Source organism: Struthio camelus, chromosome 9 (assembly GCF_040807025.1).
Source record: "Struthio camelus isolate bStrCam1 chromosome 9, bStrCam1.hap1, whole genome shotgun sequence".
In the NCBI taxonomy this organism is placed as follows: domain Eukaryota; kingdom Metazoa; phylum Chordata; class Aves; order Struthioniformes; family Struthionidae; genus Struthio; species Struthio camelus.
The window spans coordinates 21,789,042-21,805,972 of record NC_090950.1 but is presented as its reverse complement, the minus strand read 5'-3'; the positions used below and the strand labels follow the sequence as shown (position 1 = coordinate 21,805,972).

Sequence of the window (16,931 nt, the reverse complement as noted above, 5' to 3'; positions counted from 1 at the left end):
TAAGTGCAGCCTGATAGAGCAATGCCCCATCCTCAAATGGAGGCAGCCTCTCGTGGTGTGCTGGCCCCAGGAGTGAGTGCAGGTCAGGGTCTCTCTCTTCCATGGATGACTGTGTCTTGGGGTCCTCGGGAAGCGTCACTGCAGAAAGAGCAAGTGCTGTGCTGGTATTAAAGAAGAATCTGTCCCGAACACGATGCCATCTCCAGCTCTTCTCTGTGTCACTGAGTTCCCATGGCCAAGCCCGCACTGGTGTTGTTCCTGCTCTTGGCTGAAGAAGGGCAAGCAGCCAGACTGCTGATTTCTCCCATGGTATCCTGATGTAGACAGTGCAGGTGTGTGTGGGGGGTGTGTGTGTCTGTGTGTGTGACGCTGGGTGCAGGCATAGCCTTGCCCAATGCACAGACACACAACCTGTGGACAGCACTAGCATAGCAGTCCCAGTTTAGCCAGCACTCTGAGCGACTGCAGTTTGGCTGCTGGAGTCCTGCCTTCACTCACGCCTGCTCTATGACCGGTGCCGGACTGGACGCCTCATGGTTTCTGCAGGCTTTGGCTCTGGTCCTGCATCCTGACAGTGACATCATGTGAATTTGTCATGATAACAAAAAGTCCCTCAGTGCCACCACGGGTTGTGATACTGTTACACTTTGCGCTGAAGGAAGCAATAGAGTCCTGGATGGGGGTCAGGTCTTTCTGGCTCTCTATCTCCATTCCCTCGCCAATCTGGCCCCACAGGGCTGCTCCAAAGGCCTGCAAAGCAAAATCTCCAAGACCCCATTTAATAAAAGGGGGCTTTGCACAAAAGCTGGAGCAAACGCTAGTGGGAGCGTTTGCTTTGCCAGGATGCTCCAGCCAGCTCCAGCCAAACTTTCCCTGCTCAGTATTTTTCTCCCTGTTGCCTGGGCTATTGCAGGAGGTTTGATCTTCTGGAGTGAAAAGGCATCTGTTTTTGGTGGCATTCCTCTCCTTCTGGCTCCAGCCCATTCTGGGCCATGCACAGATGAGGGTGAACTTAATGTGCGTGGCCTGGGCTGAACAGTGACTTACCATCAACCTCCGAAGGGCTTAAATGGTGAGGGTGAGCCTTGAGGGTGGACCTGGTGTCCGGAAGCACCAGGTCTGGCTGACGGGAGCTGGGCAGGAGCCCTCCTGACAGTGCAGAGCCTGTGTGCACAGCCGGGCCCTGCTGGCCGCCTGCCCGGGAGTGCCTGAGGGCTGATGTTCACACTGCAGCACCAGGGACCCCAGAGGCAGTTTGGGGCAGCGCTAGCTGACCTTCCCCACCAGGCTGGCCCCAGAGCTCCTGGTAGGGGCTGGAGAGAGCAAAAGCTTGCAGGTGGGAATGGGAAGCATCTCTAAGAGGCACATTTCCAGAGGAAAGTGATGGAAAGCTCCTGGTTTGAATTGCTTTAAACTAGACAAGGGGGAACATATGGGATAATCAGGTTTCACCGATTCTTTTCGGTCTTCAATTTCTGCCATCCTGTGGGCTGGGCTTCCAGCCCCATTCCCAGTCCATCTGGCCACAGACTTGAGCAGGATGTGGTTTTCGTGCACTTCTCCCTGGCGAAGGGGAGACCGCTTTCCCAAAGCTGTGCTGCTGCCACACTGCCCCAGTACCTGGCAGGGCAAACGCCCTTCCCCAAATAGAGCGGGCGCTCTCGGGAGCTCCCCCAAACTCTGTCTCTCCGGCTTTGCCATGCCACACTTTGCCAGTGCCCTGCAGCCCGGAGGCCCGGTGTAGCCTGCAAAGAGGTTTTCGGATACACTTCTAAACAGATCTGGTTTCACACATATGCCCTGGAACAAGGCTGTGTGGTTATATATATGCCAGTCTTGTTAAAGTGCAGCTTTTAACGAGTCTTGAGAATGCTTGATGCTGCGTCATCATTAGTGCCGCCTGTTGGGGAGCCCTGCACGCTGATAACCCAGACAGTCCAGCTCTGGGGTTAGTTCACTTCCCGGACAAGGCAGCCTGATCAAAACTTCCTACATATTTTTACCTATGTGCAAAGTAGCTGCAGAAATCCAGAACGCTGTCAGGTTCTCCATAGGAAAAGGAAAAGAAATCAAAGAAACAGAGCCTGGATATAGCCTGTGTACCACACGGCCTTATTTTTTTTCCTGTATACACACTGCTCTTTGAGGTGGACGAGGCGCAGGCAGGTGCCCCGCTCCTTTGGCAGTCTCAGCACAGTACTGGTGAGCTGGTGTTGCGTGAGCCCGAGGCAGCCGGCCGCACGTGCAGCTCTGCACATTGGTACCCAGTGCTCTCCCCAAAACTGAATGTTTGCTTGTGAATGGGAGAAGTTGCTCAGGGCCTCAAAGAAAGGCCACATTTACAAAATCTCTTAGCTCTCCATGGGCAAACACTTCCTGCGCCAGCACTAAAATCCAGGCGCTCTTTGAAGTCCCTGGAGATTTATCTTCACTGCTAACAGGAGGAGGACGCTGTGGCCAAGTACCTGGGAACAGGCTTTGCAAAGGAAGGGCCTGGAGAGCTTTCCAACAAGTGTCCTGCCTGTGCTGTAGGTATCATGCCGACAGCACCCTGTGTCCCTGCTTCAGTCCCAGCCACCGCCAAATTGGCTGTTGTCACTTCTTCCAGCCAAGACGCGGCAAAGTGCAGCCAGTCCTGGCTCTAACTAGGCCATTACAGATGAGAGGTACTTGCTGCTGCTGCTTGTTTTAAAGCAAATAACAGCCCTGGGGACTCAGCGAGAGCTGAGCCTGCCAGGGGCATTGCTGGCCCTTGAGCAGGAGGAGGAGGGCTGTGCTGTCCTGCCCATCTCCTCCCTCGTCTAAGCAAGCCGGATGTGCTCCCCATGTCCCAGCTCTGGCATGTGCAACAGGATGGGGAGATATGGCCTTCCCGTGGCCACATGTCATTAAGAAAGAGCCCCAGAGTCCCCACCTCGCCCTCCTGTACAGCTCAGCCCCACTGACCCCCCTCTGAGGGCTGGCACTCTCGAGACTTTCAGGGTTATCAGCCCAGGGACAGGTCCCTTCTGGGATGACGTGTCCTGGGGCAAATCCCTACAGCCCTGTCACCTTATGCAGGTCCCTTGCAGCCTAGGTATCATCTCTGTTTTGGGAACTGATACACAGGCTGGAAGGAGCCCAGTCTGCCCTCTCAGTGCAACAGGGAGGGTTCCCATGGCACCACTTTGAATTAAAATCTGCTTTTTTTGGTAAAAGAGCAGGTTTGACACAGGCTGGCTGGTGCCAAGCTCCTCGGTGCAGCCAGCCTGGCTTCTGTGCCTCAGTCTGCCCCTCTGTAGGACAAGTGCTAAGACAGAGCTACCCACAAGCCTGACAGAAGATGCAAGGATGGGGTGAGAGGCTTTGAAGAGCTCAGACTCCCTCTGGGAGTGAAGAAGGCCTCTTGTCTGTGCGGTACGCTGCAGCTCGCCTCCACCGTTGGCATTGCCAGGAGGCTTTTCTATGGGGTCGCGAGGTGACAGCCACACAGCTCTGTACAGTATTGAATGAGAAGTCATTGACTTAATTTAGCTGCCTGGACCCTGGAGGTTGTTACAAAACTGCCCCGGCAGCCCGTGAGGCTCCGTGTGAAACATCCTGGCACGTTGCTGGCCAGGGCCTGGTGCCAGAAGCAGAACCTGGGCGCCCGGACAAAGAGCCGAGAGGACGGATCGGCAGGCCCCGGGAGGCGCTCGGCCCAGGCCCCCTAACAAAGCCCGTGTACGAGCCCTGCCGTTTCAGAAATTCAAAGCAAAAGAGGGGCTGGGGATTGGTGGTCCCGGCGGCGCCCGCCCCTCCTGCCTCCGCAGGGACCCCTCGCTTCCCCGGAGAGCCCTCCCCTTCCTGTGGCCGGTGGAGAGCATCTCCGTCCTGGAGAGCATCCATTCTGCCCTGCGGAGGGGCTCAGCGCGGCGCTGCCCTGCACGCACCTGCATGCACACGTGTACGCGCACGTGTGCGCGCATGCACACACACGCACCCGCTCCTCGGCCACGCATGGCACCCGTTCAGTGGCGTCCCATCGAGCAGGCTCACTCCCCCGCTGTTCCGGGGCCCTGCTCCTCCTGCCGAAGGTGGCCCGGGACCGAGGGGTGATGCTTTGGCCATGCCCACAAACACCGCACATGGAGGCCAACAGCCTAATAAAAGAAAACGTTGTGAACGCTCCTCGCTTGAGCCCAGGACGCTTGTTAAAAGCATCCGGGCTGAAGCACGATGAGGTGGGAAACTCTTTCCATGTTAGAGTGGAATTTTGCAAGGTTTTGCGCACCGGACACTATTTGTTTCTGCCCCAAAAAGCTGCCCTGACCCCATTGCTGGCACAAACAGCCCCAAACTCATCTCAGCGATGGATCCAGGGAGAGCTGCCACTGGCCAGCCGCTGGGACTGATGTGCGCCTTGCCTGGTGGCTCAGCAGTGAGAGGGTCGCTAAGGTGGGGCTACAGCGTGGGGAGGCGCAAGGAGCACGGCCCTGCTCCGGGAGGGCGTCCGGGCTGGCGAGGGCAAAGGCATCGGGAGCCAGGGGGCTGTCCTGGACTCTGCCACGTCCTCGCTGTTTGCCAGCTTCCCTGTGCCTCAGTTTCCCTGCCTGTAGCGAGGGCCAGATCAAACACGTGCCAATGCCTGCGAGGCCAAAATACGTGAGGCCGAACGCACGGAGACGCCTGGGAGGCGGGACGTGCCAGGACCAGCGCCTCCATCCGTACCCGCTGCGGCCCGGGCCCGCGCTCTGCCCCTCTGCAGCAGGACGGGCTTCTCCTTTAACCCCCCAAAGCGTGTGCGTCCCGGCCAGGCTGCCGAGCCTTGACCCAGGCTCGCGTTAAGGGGCATCGCGCCGGGCGAGCCGCCGGCGGAGCGGGCCTGCCTGCCCTCGCCAAGCGGCGGGCTGCCTCTCGCCGTGTTTGCCTTGGCGAGGGCAGGTTCGCCGCCGGCCCCGGCCCTTGGCGCCCTGCGCACCTCCCGGCTGCCTGCCGGGAAGCCGGCGGGACCCGCAGGAGGGGGACGGGGCTGGGGGCCAGCATCCTGGACAAAAGGGCTGCGTTCTTCGGTACAAGAATACCCCCTGCCGACGAGCGGGGAGAACACAGCTCCCCGGATCTCCCCCCCCCCTCCAAAAAAAAAAGGGTGGCTGCCTAAAACCGGGGGACGGGGCAGCACCAGGGGCGAAGGCCAGCACCAGACACCAGGGGACCAGGGGCAGGGAAGGGGCTGGGGAGGGGAGGTGCCGACGAAATGCCTCTCCCGTGAATAACCGTTTGTCTCCGTTTTGCCAGGCCCGGCATTAGCAAGTTTTTTCCACAGGAGGCTTGTGGTTTCCAGCCTGGCGAGGCCTTTCCTGTCGGCTCCCCTCCGCGCACACGCAGGCACGGCTGGCGGGGCCAGACCCGGGCTGCAGCTCTGCAGGTACCTGCAGGTACTGGGGGAGGCGGCGGCGGCGGCGGCGGCGGGGGGGGGAGGTGATTCAGGACAACGCCAGACTCGTCCTTTCCAGTGGTTGGAGTTGTTTTTCACTTTTTTCCTTTTTTTTTTTTAAATCTTTTTCCAACCCCCCCCCCTTCACCTCCGAAGGAGGGGGGGGGGGACCAGGCAGCAGCCCTGCCTCGGCCCAACCAATCAGGGCTCTGTGGGGCTGGGGGAATTGGGACGCCGGGCTTTAAAAGCGGAGCCCTTTGTGTGCGGGAGCCCCGGCGGGGCGCTGCGCTGGAGCCGGAGCGGGCGCGGGCAGGCGGGAGCCGCGGCCGGGCCGCCGGGAAGAGCCCCGCGGGCACCTGCGCTGGGCCATCGCGGGGGACACGGCCGCCGCGGCCCTGGGGCTGTTACGAGGGACGCTAGCTCTCTCTCGGCAGGTATTTGTCAGCTCCTTGCCCTGCACCCAAATAAATTCGTGGCCGTTGGGCTCGCCCAGCTCGCTGTTTGGCCGGCTCTGGTGGTTTAACTGCCCGTTTCCTTCCTCCTTTGCACCTGCCGGTTACGGCGGGGTCTGCGGGGAGCCGGGTGTGTTGTGTCGGGGGTGGGGGGGCGGCTCGGCGGAGCCGGGCAGGGGGTACCGGCCCCCGGCGGGGTGTTGGGACTCGCTGGGGGCAGCTCGGCTGCTGCGGGGTGGGGTGAGTGTAGCGGTGCTCCCTGGGGCCCGTCTGTTATTGTAGGGTCGCGGGGCGGGGGGGGAGGAGGAGCAGTGCCAAGCATGTGGGTGCCTGTTGCCTCTGCCCTCCCGGTGGCTGCGGCCGGGGCTGGGGGGACCGGCCGGCTGTGCCGCGGTGTCGGGTGGAGGGGAGCTGGGCCGGGCCTGGGGTGGCCGAGGGGGACGGAGCTGCTGGGAGGTCAGGGGCTGCGGGGTGAGCGTCTCTGCCCGGCTGCGCTGGGTGGCTGAGGACAGGCGCATGGCTAGCCTGTGCTTCTGTTTCCCCAAATGGAAACAGTGGCCCTGTCCTGTTTCTTCTTCCCCCACCCTGGAAAACCCCTTTGAAAATGAACCTGCAGTGCAGCTCAGCCTCTTCCTGGGTGCTGGTTTTGGGGGTGGCTCAGACCTGACACGGAGGGTCCCTGCAGTCGCCAGGAGCTGCATTGCCTGGCAGCCCCGCTCCCCTGCCTGACCCAGCGTGCCGCAGCAGGAACGTGACCCCAGCTGCAGGCCTTCCTGCTTGGCCCCAGGGCTGCGGTGTGAGGCAGGGCTCCTGCTGCCAGCTTGCTGGGCCATGTTCTGGAAACTGGAAAAGCTCAAGTCTGGGCTGAACGGGGCCAGTTGATGGCACAATGGGCACTGGATCTGGCCTGTGTCTCCCTTTCCTGTGTGGTCTGGGCTGCAGCTGAGGAAAGCTGTTTTGTTACCAAACTGCCCTGCTGCTGCCAGCCAGTCCGGCCTCTGTGCTCTGGGCCGGGAGGAGGTGTGCTTGGGTTGCAGGCTGGGGTTGGGGAGGTGAGAAGTATCAGAGAGGTGTTCAGCAATCCTGTCTGGCTGGGTTTGTTCTGTGGCCGCCAAGGCTCCCCGCTCCTCTGGGCGGAGGGAGTGATGCAGGGCCCAGGGTTCCCACAGCCCTGCACTTGCCCTCTCCCCCGCTAGCTGGCAGGGGACTTGGGGTGGCAGAGGAAACGGCAGCCTAGGTGAGGATGTATGAGAGGCCTCAGCCTTTGAACTGTGGGAAATCACCCAGCAAACCGCAGTGAACTTGGATGCCAGAGCAGCACTTCCGTGCCAAAGCCACCAGCCCCGCGTGAGCGGAAGATGGAGATGGCTGTCACAGCAACATGAGACAGCCACCCCACTGAACCACCTCTCCACCCCAGAGAACCAGCCCTGCAGTGATGTGATCCTTGGATTGCTGGCTAGAGCATGGCTGAGCACCCACGCAGCTTGATGCACCCCTGCCTAGGTTTGCAGTCTCCCCTGCAGCATCACCAGCTGCCTTAGAGGACATGTGAGAGCCTTCGTGAAGGATGGTGATGCATCTGACTGGGGATGCTCTCTGCCCTCTGGGAAAGAGGCTGAGCCCTGGGCTGGGGGGTGAGGGCTGGTGGCAGGGCAGGTGCTCGTGAGCTGCCCCGTGTGCAGGTTGTTAGCAAAAAGCTTCTGGCATGGCTGTTTGCATGAGGGAGAGTGAGACCTGGGGCTGACAGCAGCTGCTGCAAGGGCCCTGTGCTTGCTGCACGAGCAGCTCGGTCCTCTTCCCCCACACGAGCCATTACGCAAACTGCCAGGAGCCAGGAAGTCGGTCGAAGGGCTGCTAAGGGCAGAGAAGTGAGTCTGAATTTCCCTTCCCTCCTCCCCTCTGAGTCAGTGCAACAGACTTTCCTGGCTCCGAAGAAGCCAGGGAGCCACCTGGAGCAGCCTGTCCCCGTCCTTGTGGCGAGGCAGGGCTCAGCACAGAGGGGCCTCCTGCTCCCTGGGCTCCTATCCCCACATGTTTTGGGCTGTCTTCAGGGGACATTGCCATGGCATCTCCACTGGGGACAGGCTGGTGGGATGGAGATGGGCTCTTTGGGACCTGAGGGGCTAGAAAGCAGGCATGAGTGTCACTGAGCTGAAACATCCAAGAGTTTGGCCCCCAAGGGTAGGTTTCCTGAAAGTCACCCTGGTTTCTACCTTGTGCCATGTTCCTGGTGGTACTTAAGGTTAGTATCTGGTTCAGGGGGACTGCCATTCCCTGGGAGCGGAGGGTGCATGCTGGCTCCCCACTGCTTTGCTCTAGGGCAGTCCTTTTCCACTGTGTCCTTCATCAAAACTGCCTCAGCATTAGCAAGGGACAGCGTCGCTATCTGCCCTGTCCGAGGCTGCCCAGAAACCCCATTCACACCCACCAAAGTACAAGCATGTTGCTGCTGAGCTCTGCCTTTCTGCACCCCCACTTGCACCCAGGGGGCTTAGTGGCCCAAGGGACCTGTCCCCTGTGGTGTGATGGTCACAGCTGGTGGCTCTCCCCTGGGAAGCGAGTGCTGGGGACCCTGTGATTTTTGCATGCAAATGGTGGCTCAGCCAGGAGACAGCTGCCTCCCTGTCCGATACAAAAGGCGTCGCTATGTCTGCCACAGAGGAGGAAGTGTGTGCGCATGTAAACAAGACAGCCCTGGCGCTGCGCTCTCCCGGCAAGGGCTGCAGAAGTGTAACCAGGATTAGTCCCGCTTCCTCACCCTGCAGGAAAGACAAGCCAGCCCAGCTCTGAATGATGGACACCTGCCAAACGTGGCACCCCGGAGTGGCCACCTCTGCAGCATCCCTCCTCCCTGCAGAGCCAGCCCCGGGTCAGTGCGTGGGACATGAGCAGCCCCACACAGAGGAGCAAAGCCTGGACTTCAGAGCAGATTGTGGCACCTGGTCTGCAAGGAAAGGGGACAAGCTCACCGGATGCCCAGCCCAACAATGGGGGCAATTTTCTTCCAATAGGGAAGAAAATTAGTTTATTGCGGTTTAAAGGGCCCTGTTGCAGCACGCTCTGCCCCAGCGCCTGCTGGAAGGGCCCTGGCAGATAGACTCCCTCATTGCCTTGGGGTGCAGCAAAACACCAGGGAGGAGATACCCATGTGCCAGGGAAGTGGCCTGGTGGCTAGGAGCAGCTGTTCCTCTGTGCCCAAGGCCTAACCTTCACATAACCCCACCACCCTGTTGGCAGCTTTCCCACCTAGGAGAGGTATTTAGCTGAACTGTGCCCTCAGAGTGCCTGGGTTGGTGCTGGCTTGTGAGCCTCTGCCTGCAAAAATTGCTTGGTTCCTTGTGACACCCCCCACCGTTTAGGGAATGGGGGACCCTCTCCGGCTTGCCCCAGGACGGGGTGCGACACTGCTCCTTGGCTCTCCACTGTGGCTGCTTCCCCCCAAAGCTTAGGCTGATGGAGCAGATCCTGTCTCCCAGCAGTGTGGGGTTGTATGTAGCACCCCTATTTACTTCTCTGCAGGAGAGATTCCCCCTTCATGATCCTGAAAACACCTTTGGGTGCCAGAGGCCTGGCATAGCATGGCCCTGGGACGTTGCCCAGAGACAGGCATGATTGCTCTGGTGTGACACAGCAAATGGTCTTGCTGCCTGGGGCATTCCCCTCGAATGCTGCCCCGCCACTGCCCACCTCTAGCTCCTTGGCCAGTCCCTACCTTTTGCAGTCCAAGCCCCCGCACTGGCACTAGCAGGCCCCAGGCTGACAAGTCCTCTCGCAAAAGCCCTTTCCAAGCATCCCACCTTCAAAAAGGTCAGAGAGCCCACGAGCGTCTCTGAGAGTCAGAGGGGGAAGGCAGCCCCTGCTCCCCCTCAGGAGGCATCATACCCTCCAGAAACCACAGGCTGCTTTGGAAATGCGGTTTTCTTTCAGGATGGCACCCAAAGAAACACCCGGGACCTAATGGTGCAGTCACTCTGCGTCTTCTCGCCTGCTCGCGGGCAATTTGAGCTGGCGATCGCCAAACCAGCACAGCTCCCTCGGCGCCGGAGGGGCCGTGTGCCCAGCGAGGCAGGGTGTGCGAGATGAGCCCCTCGCGGCTGGCCGGGCTCTCGCTTCTGCTGCAGCAGCTTGCCCTTTTGCCGCTGTCGCGTTCTCCTTTTCCAGCCGCCTTCCCGGGTCCGACGGAGGCAGAGCCCGGCTGACAATACAAGCGCCGGCTCCCCCCCTTCCCGCTTGTTTGCTTCCTCCGCTGGTGGCCTTGCTTTTGAGCGACTTCCTAAGAAAACAAAGGTTGCGCTGTCACGCTTTGCCTCTGTGGGCGCACAGGCGCGCACACGTGTGCGTGTGTCTGTTTGCCTCCCTCCCGATAAACTTTGACCAAATTTCCATCCCGTTGGACGGAGGGGTAGAAGTCTGCAAACTCACTCCGGTCAACAAACCTGGCAGAAACAAGCCGCTGGGGAAAGGAGAGAGACTTTGATTTCCCTTAGCCTGGAGGCGACTGCTCCGCTGCTCAACTCCTTATTACGCACCGGCGAAGCCACGCGAGGGGCGCCCGGCACGCCCCCCCCACAGCGACGGCGTTCGTCCCGGTTCACACCTGACTAGACCCCAGGGACCGGCAGCCGCGGGAGAAGGGCTCACCCCGGGGCCGGGACCGCTGCCGTCTCCCCCCGGCTGGGCCCACCCGGAGCCGCGGGCCCCCACGGCCACAGGGCAAAGGGCCCGTAAAGGGCAGCGTGACTGCCTGGGGCTGAGCTCTGACGGACTCGCTCCGCGGTTGGGAAGGAAATGAGATGTGGAATATGTTTTTAAAAAAGAAGCTCTGAGGAGAGCCAAGGCTCCTCTGAAGGGGTGGCTGTCGGTATCTAAAAATCCCAGTTTACTGCTGTGCGAGACTGGGATTTGTCCCTTCTCGTTCCCCAACGCGCGCAGCCGTCTGAGCCCTCTCTGCCTGCGCAAAGGGCCTTTTCCCTCCCCACTTCTGCGTTTGCAACGCTGGCGGGGCAGGCGCGACGGGGGTGTGGGCCCCTACGTGCATATGGCCTGAGTCAGATAATCCCCAAACTGAATGGGGAACGGGACGACAGGGCACGGCCTCCCCTGCCCTCGGGAGCGGGGGTACGGCCCTCTGCAGCGCGGCCAGAGATTGGCCTGGTCTAGCCCTGTCCTTCCTCCTTGCTCGCTCTCTGCGAGTCCTGCTTCCTCCGTGATTTCCCCTCGTGCGGTGCCAAGCTCCTTCCTTCCCTCCCACGCCGTGTGCGTGCCCGTTTGGCTTCCGGTCGCAACAGCTCACGCTAGCTGCTCTCCTCGCAGCTCACCCTCCCCGCCAGCTCTTCCCGCAGGGTCACAGGGGACTTCCGTGCCCCCCAGCGTCACGGAAAGCGGCTGAAGCCCAGTAAAAGCCCGGATGAGGCATCACCTCCCTTAAGACCAGCTGTGGCTTGGTACTTTCCTTGGCTGGAGCACTGGCCTTCCAGATCTGGCCTCCTGAGTCTGCAAGCAGCCCAAAGCTTCAACTTGTGCACCCCACAGGCATTGCTTGGGAGAGCTGAGTGGCCCCGACCCAAAGGCAACGCTGCGAAGACACTCTAGCCAGCTTGCTTGTCCCACAAGTCCCTACTACATCTTTCCTCCAAAAAAAAAGCCCTAGCTGCCCAAACCGCCTGCTTGCCCTACAAAAATCTCACACGTCATTATTCAAATTGATAGCACAAGGGCTGGAATTACTTATCTTATTGCGTTTCACAGAAACTTCCACTCTGGAATTAAAGTTACCGCAGTATTTCCATGCTGTCCTCCTGGCAGCAAGGGGCAGAGACCCGTGCCAGCTGGGCCTGTGGGTCCAGCCCTGCCCAGGCTTCGGCGCAGCCCTGGTAAAGCAGGTCAGCAGCCCCGCAGAGCTTGGCAGAGCCCTGAGCAGCCCCAGAGCTGCCTGCAGGCTCAGGCGGACGACTGTGAAACCCGCAGCGCCCAGCGGGCAGTGATTGCTTTGCCCTGTCCAGTCTAAAACAGAATTTCGTTTGAAAAAGAAAACAGTCTGGAAGGAGCTTTAGCTTTCGCGGAAAAGGGCAGAACCATTCTAGGCTCCGTGGGAGCGACAAGTCCCGTCCTGGTGGATTAACACACGCTCGCTGCTGGGTGAAGATGTTACTCGTCGGCATGGCTGTCCGTCCCGTGCCAAGCGTGCCTTTTTGTTCGCAGGCTGCAGCCAGCGCTCGAGAGTTATCATCTTCCCCTTGGCTCTCGCAGGAAGAGCCATTGCCCCGTCAGCCGTTCCCCGTGCCCACGGCTCGGCCTGCTGCCCTTCGGTCCGCGCCGGGGGACCCAGGCGCCTACTGCCCTTGCGGCTGCCTGTGTCGCAACAGAAGTCGGGCGATCCCCGGCCTGGGGAAACCAGGCGCCTCGTCCGTGGCGGCTCGTCCCGCCTGAGCTGGCTGCCCTGGAGCCCGCAGGCGCGCAGGGCCCCGCTGCCGGCAGCTGCGGGGAAAATCCTCGGGGCCGTGTCTCTGGCACGGCCGCTGGCGCCCTTGCAGGCCCGTGGACGTGTCCCCCCCGAGGGCTGCACGGCGTGTCCCCGTGCATGCCTGCACCTCCCTATGCACCCGCGTGCAGCCGCAGCCACCCAGCATGTTTTTCCAGCTTTTCCCATTCCTGGCCATCACAAGGGCTTGAAATGAGGTTTTATTACATCCTGTTTCGCAACGACAGCCGGGACTTGCCCGGTCACAGGACTCCGGCAGGTGGAGCGTCGTGTCCCGAGAAACCCCACAAAGCTCCGCGTGCCGCCGCCGGAGCCGGCCGCCGGCTGCCTCCGTCTCCCCGGCCGGCCGGGAGGCAGGCGGCAGCTCCGCTCGGCCACTTGGTTCGGCCTCCGACCGTCAGCCTGCGCCGCCGCTTTTGACACCCGACGTGAGGAGGACTCTGTTTATTCCCAGGAAGGAAAGGGAGCTCAAGCACGCTCTTGAAAGGCTCCGGCAGCCTTTCCAGCGTGAAGCCTGTGGGCTGCGTGAAGCAGCCGTGCGACATTTGGGCAGCGGGCCGCAGGGAAGGCGGCCTCTGAGCTGGGCTTACGCCTGTCGCGCGCTCACCCTGTGCCACCAAGGAAGTGCCCCGGCACCACGAGACTGCGCCGGCGTCGCCACCGCCTCGCTGCCGGCTCGCTCCGGGTTTCCGGGCGGTTTCTCCTGCGCTGTGCGACGGGGCTCTGCGGCCTGAACGGAGCGGGGAGCGGCCGGATCGAGTCACCTCGCCTGACGGAGGGCTGAACGCAGGCACTGCTCTGGCCCGCAGCCCAGCTGCAGTTACTCCAGCGGCATCATGTACAACGGTGATGCCATGTGAAAAGGAACGGCAAGCGGCCTTATTACCCTCCGCTGCGGGAGCAAGCAAGGCTCTCGGCGAGGCTCCCCGCCGGGGCGGACCGTGTCCGTCGGCGCCCTGCGGTGTGCTCTCCCCGTGCCCACCTGGCCTTCGCGGGAGCGAGGGTCCCGAATGCCAGTTCCCGCTGGCCTCGGCTGCCCCGCTCCGAGGGCTGGCGTCCCCTGACCAGCTGCTGCCCTGGACGTTTTCCCTCCCGGCTGGCAAACGGGGCACTTCTTGCAGAAAAAGCCGCGGGATGCGAAGGCCTTGCCCCTTCGGGATGTTCCCACGCTCCGGTATTTCCCTTCGCCTCCCGGTGCCCGGACTGCTTTGGGCACGCGGGCAGGCTTTCGGCTCTCGTTTTGAAAACGCACGACACGTTCCTAGCCTTTGCGGTCAGAGAGAGAAGCTTGAAAATGGACCTGAAGGCAAAAAAAAAAAAAACAACAAAAAAGGGACCCCTTGAGCTACTAGTTTGTTCTCAGGATTTTGAAGGCAACCGTGGTGTTTGGGACCTGGCTTGGCGCTTTCTGGTCTCTCCCGAACCAGAAGAACTCGCTTCGCCTCTCCCAGCGATGACATTTGTTTCTGTTACAAAAACACACCTGCTGCGGCGGCGGCGGTCACCTCCTTGCCTTGCAGGAAGCTGCCCGCGTGCTAGGCGCTGCACAAGCGCGCACGGTCCCTGCTGCTCTGCAGCGCCCGCTTCTCCCTCCCGCCCTCCGCCTGTCCCCGCTCAGCGCTGGGCCCGTTGGCCTCCCCGCGCACGGGTACGGGTACGCGCATGGGATCATGGCACTTTGCTGGCTTCCCGCCCCTCTCGCCCTGGGGTGCTCACTAGCAGGACTGACCCCCCCAAAAGGTGTATCTCCCCCTGCAGACCCCCGTTAGCTGCTGTTGCCCCTGCCTGGATCTCGGCAGGGACGCAGCCCCCAGCGCGCTCCTGCCACCGGCGCGTAGCGACCCCCCATTTCAGTGTGACCTCGTTTGGGGCCCGATGCTCATTGATTCCTGCTCGGGCTGCTGCTCGGTGGGTGACCCCTCTCTGTGAACAGGACAGTTTGGGGGCAGAGAGGAGCGAGGGGAGGGGAAGAAGGAGCATCTCCTGCCTGGGGCTAAGCCTGGGCGATGTGGGGAAAGACAAACCCCACGTTGTGCAGGAGAGGATGCAGCAGGGGGGACGGTGACCCGCATGTAAGGCCAGGGAGGAGGGCCCGGGGGAGGCCTGCAGGTCCCCGGGGCTGTGGCTCGAGCTGGGGGGGGGGGCACAGCTCCCCTCCCCTCATCACCACTTCTGCAGGAGGACAGCTTGCAAGCGGCAGCCCAGACAAATCCCTCCAGCTCAGGGCATGGGCAGGCCACAGGGTTCATTGCAATGCGAAACTCCTTCGCAGGGAGGGGATGGAGAAGGGAACTGAATTTTTAATGCCTGCAAAGTGCCTTGATGTTCGTGGCTGGAAGGCGCCGGGGTGGGCACGGGAGGCGTGAGCAGAGCGCTGCTCGCCGCGGGCGGCCCGGTGCCGGGCTGGGGCCAGCGTGCCCTCCGTCTCCTCTGCCCCTTCTTTTTGGCCCCTCTGCTAATGAAAGGTATGGGCAGCCGGCCCTGCTTGGGGGGCACGCGCAGGGGTCTCTGCCTGCCCACACCGTAAGCTCTGCGGGGCAGAGGAGGGGGCCCAACAGGGCTGGGGGCTCCCATGCGCAAAAAGCAGGGACCTTGGGTCTGGGAGCCCCTCGCTCGGGCCGAGGACGGCACCGGGGTCTGGCCCCAGCCAATACGCCGGCACGCAGAAGGGGCGCTGGGCCTCCTTCGCCCTGGTGGGGCAGCAGGGCGACGCAGGCTGCGTGTGGCCGTGGCGGGCGTCTGGCATGTTTTAATCACGTCCAGCTTAAATGCTGGGTGGTGCCGAAAGCCAGAGAGAGTTGGGAAAACCTCTCTTGCGGCGGGAGGCAGGAGAGACGGGGCTGTCATTGCTGCGACAAGATAAACGTGAAAGGAGGAATGGAGCGAAAAGGCGATGGAAGAAGAGAGAGGGAGCCGAGGGCCCTGCCTCCATCAGGGTTTTGGGGGCGGGGGGGGCCTATGAGGAAGCGGGATGAGGCCCCTGCAGCTGTGGCTCTGCAGGGCTGCCTGGCCGAGCCCCCCGGCGCTGCTGTTGGGCAGGGCTGTGAGCAGCATCCCACCCGGCTGCCTCCGCTCTGTCATTCCCCGGCCTCGCACGCCCTCCAGCGCCTACGGCTCCTTCCTCTTCCTGGCAGGCAGCTGGGAGCAGCCACCGTCCCAGCACCGTCTCTGCCCTGCTGCCCCTCCATGCTCCCAGGTTACTGTGTGCCAGGGATGTGGCAGCAAAGACCACAGGCTCCCCTCCCCAGTCCTCCCCCCCCCTTTTCAAGCCGTTCCTGGGGGACCTGCAGTGCCAGGGACACAATGGGGACCTGGATGGTCCCTCTGGGCACCCAGGAGGGAATTGGCTCCAGCAGGAGGGCAGCTGCACACTCGGCACCCTGCTGTCCCTGGGGATGCGCAGGGAGGGTGCTAGGGCGAAGCCCCGGGGCCCTGTGGGGTGATGGGGCTCCCTGATCAATGGGGACAACCTGCCCCGCGACTCCTGCTGGGGGGAGAGCACAGTGTCCCCTGCAATCGCCCCAGCACAGTGCCCCCTGCTGATTGCCCCCTACATACAACGCCCCCTGCTGGTTGCCCCCATATACAGCACCCCCTGCACAGCCCCCAGGAGGGGCCTGGGGCGTGGGAGGCTGCGGGGAGCGGGAGCATCCTTTGCAGCCATCCCAGCATCAGCGCAAACGCCTCCAGCCCTCATGGCGCTGTCCCCGTGGCCTCACAGCTGGCAGCCCCCAGGCAACAGCAGCCTCCCGTAGCAAGGGGGTCCCTGGGGCTTTTGGGGAAGGGGCTGGGAAAGAAGAAGAAATGGAAAGTCAAAGAGGAGAAAGCCTCCTCTAAACTGTGCCAGTGCATCCTCCCTCCTCCATCGGCCTCCTCTCCCATGGATGCATGCATGTGCGTGCACACACACACACACACACACACACACGCACGCACACACGCACTCTCCCTCCATAGCCTCACACTGAGCCCTTGCTCGCATACCAGCGAGACAGGCCTGTGGGGTCCTGGAGAGAAACAGGGGGCACAGCCCAAACACAATCCAGATGCCACATGTGTGTGCCCCCATGCATAGAGTTGCACATGGACTCTCGCACAAGCGCACGGAGCCACACACAGACTCCATGCGTGCACGCCACCCCCAGGCTCTCCCACGCACGCTCACACGTCACGCACACACAGAGACCAGCAGGCACGTGCACCCTGTCACGGGAGCAGTGTCATGCGCGCACACACACATGCACGTATAGCATGCCACATGTGAGCACAGGTGCAGACTGCGGTGTGCATACACACGTGCACCCACGCACTGTCACGTGTGAGCACACAGCGTCATGTTGCAGCTGGGCATGTGCGTACCCAGACACACACGCACCCAGCAGTGTCACATGTGCGGTTGCGTACATGCACATGCACACAGTCATTTGTGAGCCCAGTGTCGCGTGTGCAGCCTGTCGGGTGCACGCACAGACTCACAGGCACACATAACACTGTCACATATGAGCCGTCACAGATGCAGATTGTCATGTGGGTGCACATGCACCGTGCACACACAGACCATCACATGTGAGCATGAGGTGTCACGTGTGCAGCCCGTCAC

At 61.7% G+C, this 16,931-nt stretch overlaps 1 long non-coding RNA gene across 1 annotated transcript; it reads left to right on the top strand.

Moving 5' to 3' along the window:
* Nucleotides 1-5,158: 5,158 nt before the first annotated feature.
* On the top strand, nucleotides 5,159-16,136 carry LOC138068176 (uncharacterized). The gene is made up of 2 exons (XR_011142840.1): nucleotides 5,159-5,386; nucleotides 9,778-16,136. It is a non-coding gene; the product is annotated as an uncharacterized lncRNA (long non-coding RNA).
* The last annotated feature ends 795 nt before the right edge of the window (nucleotides 16,137-16,931 follow it).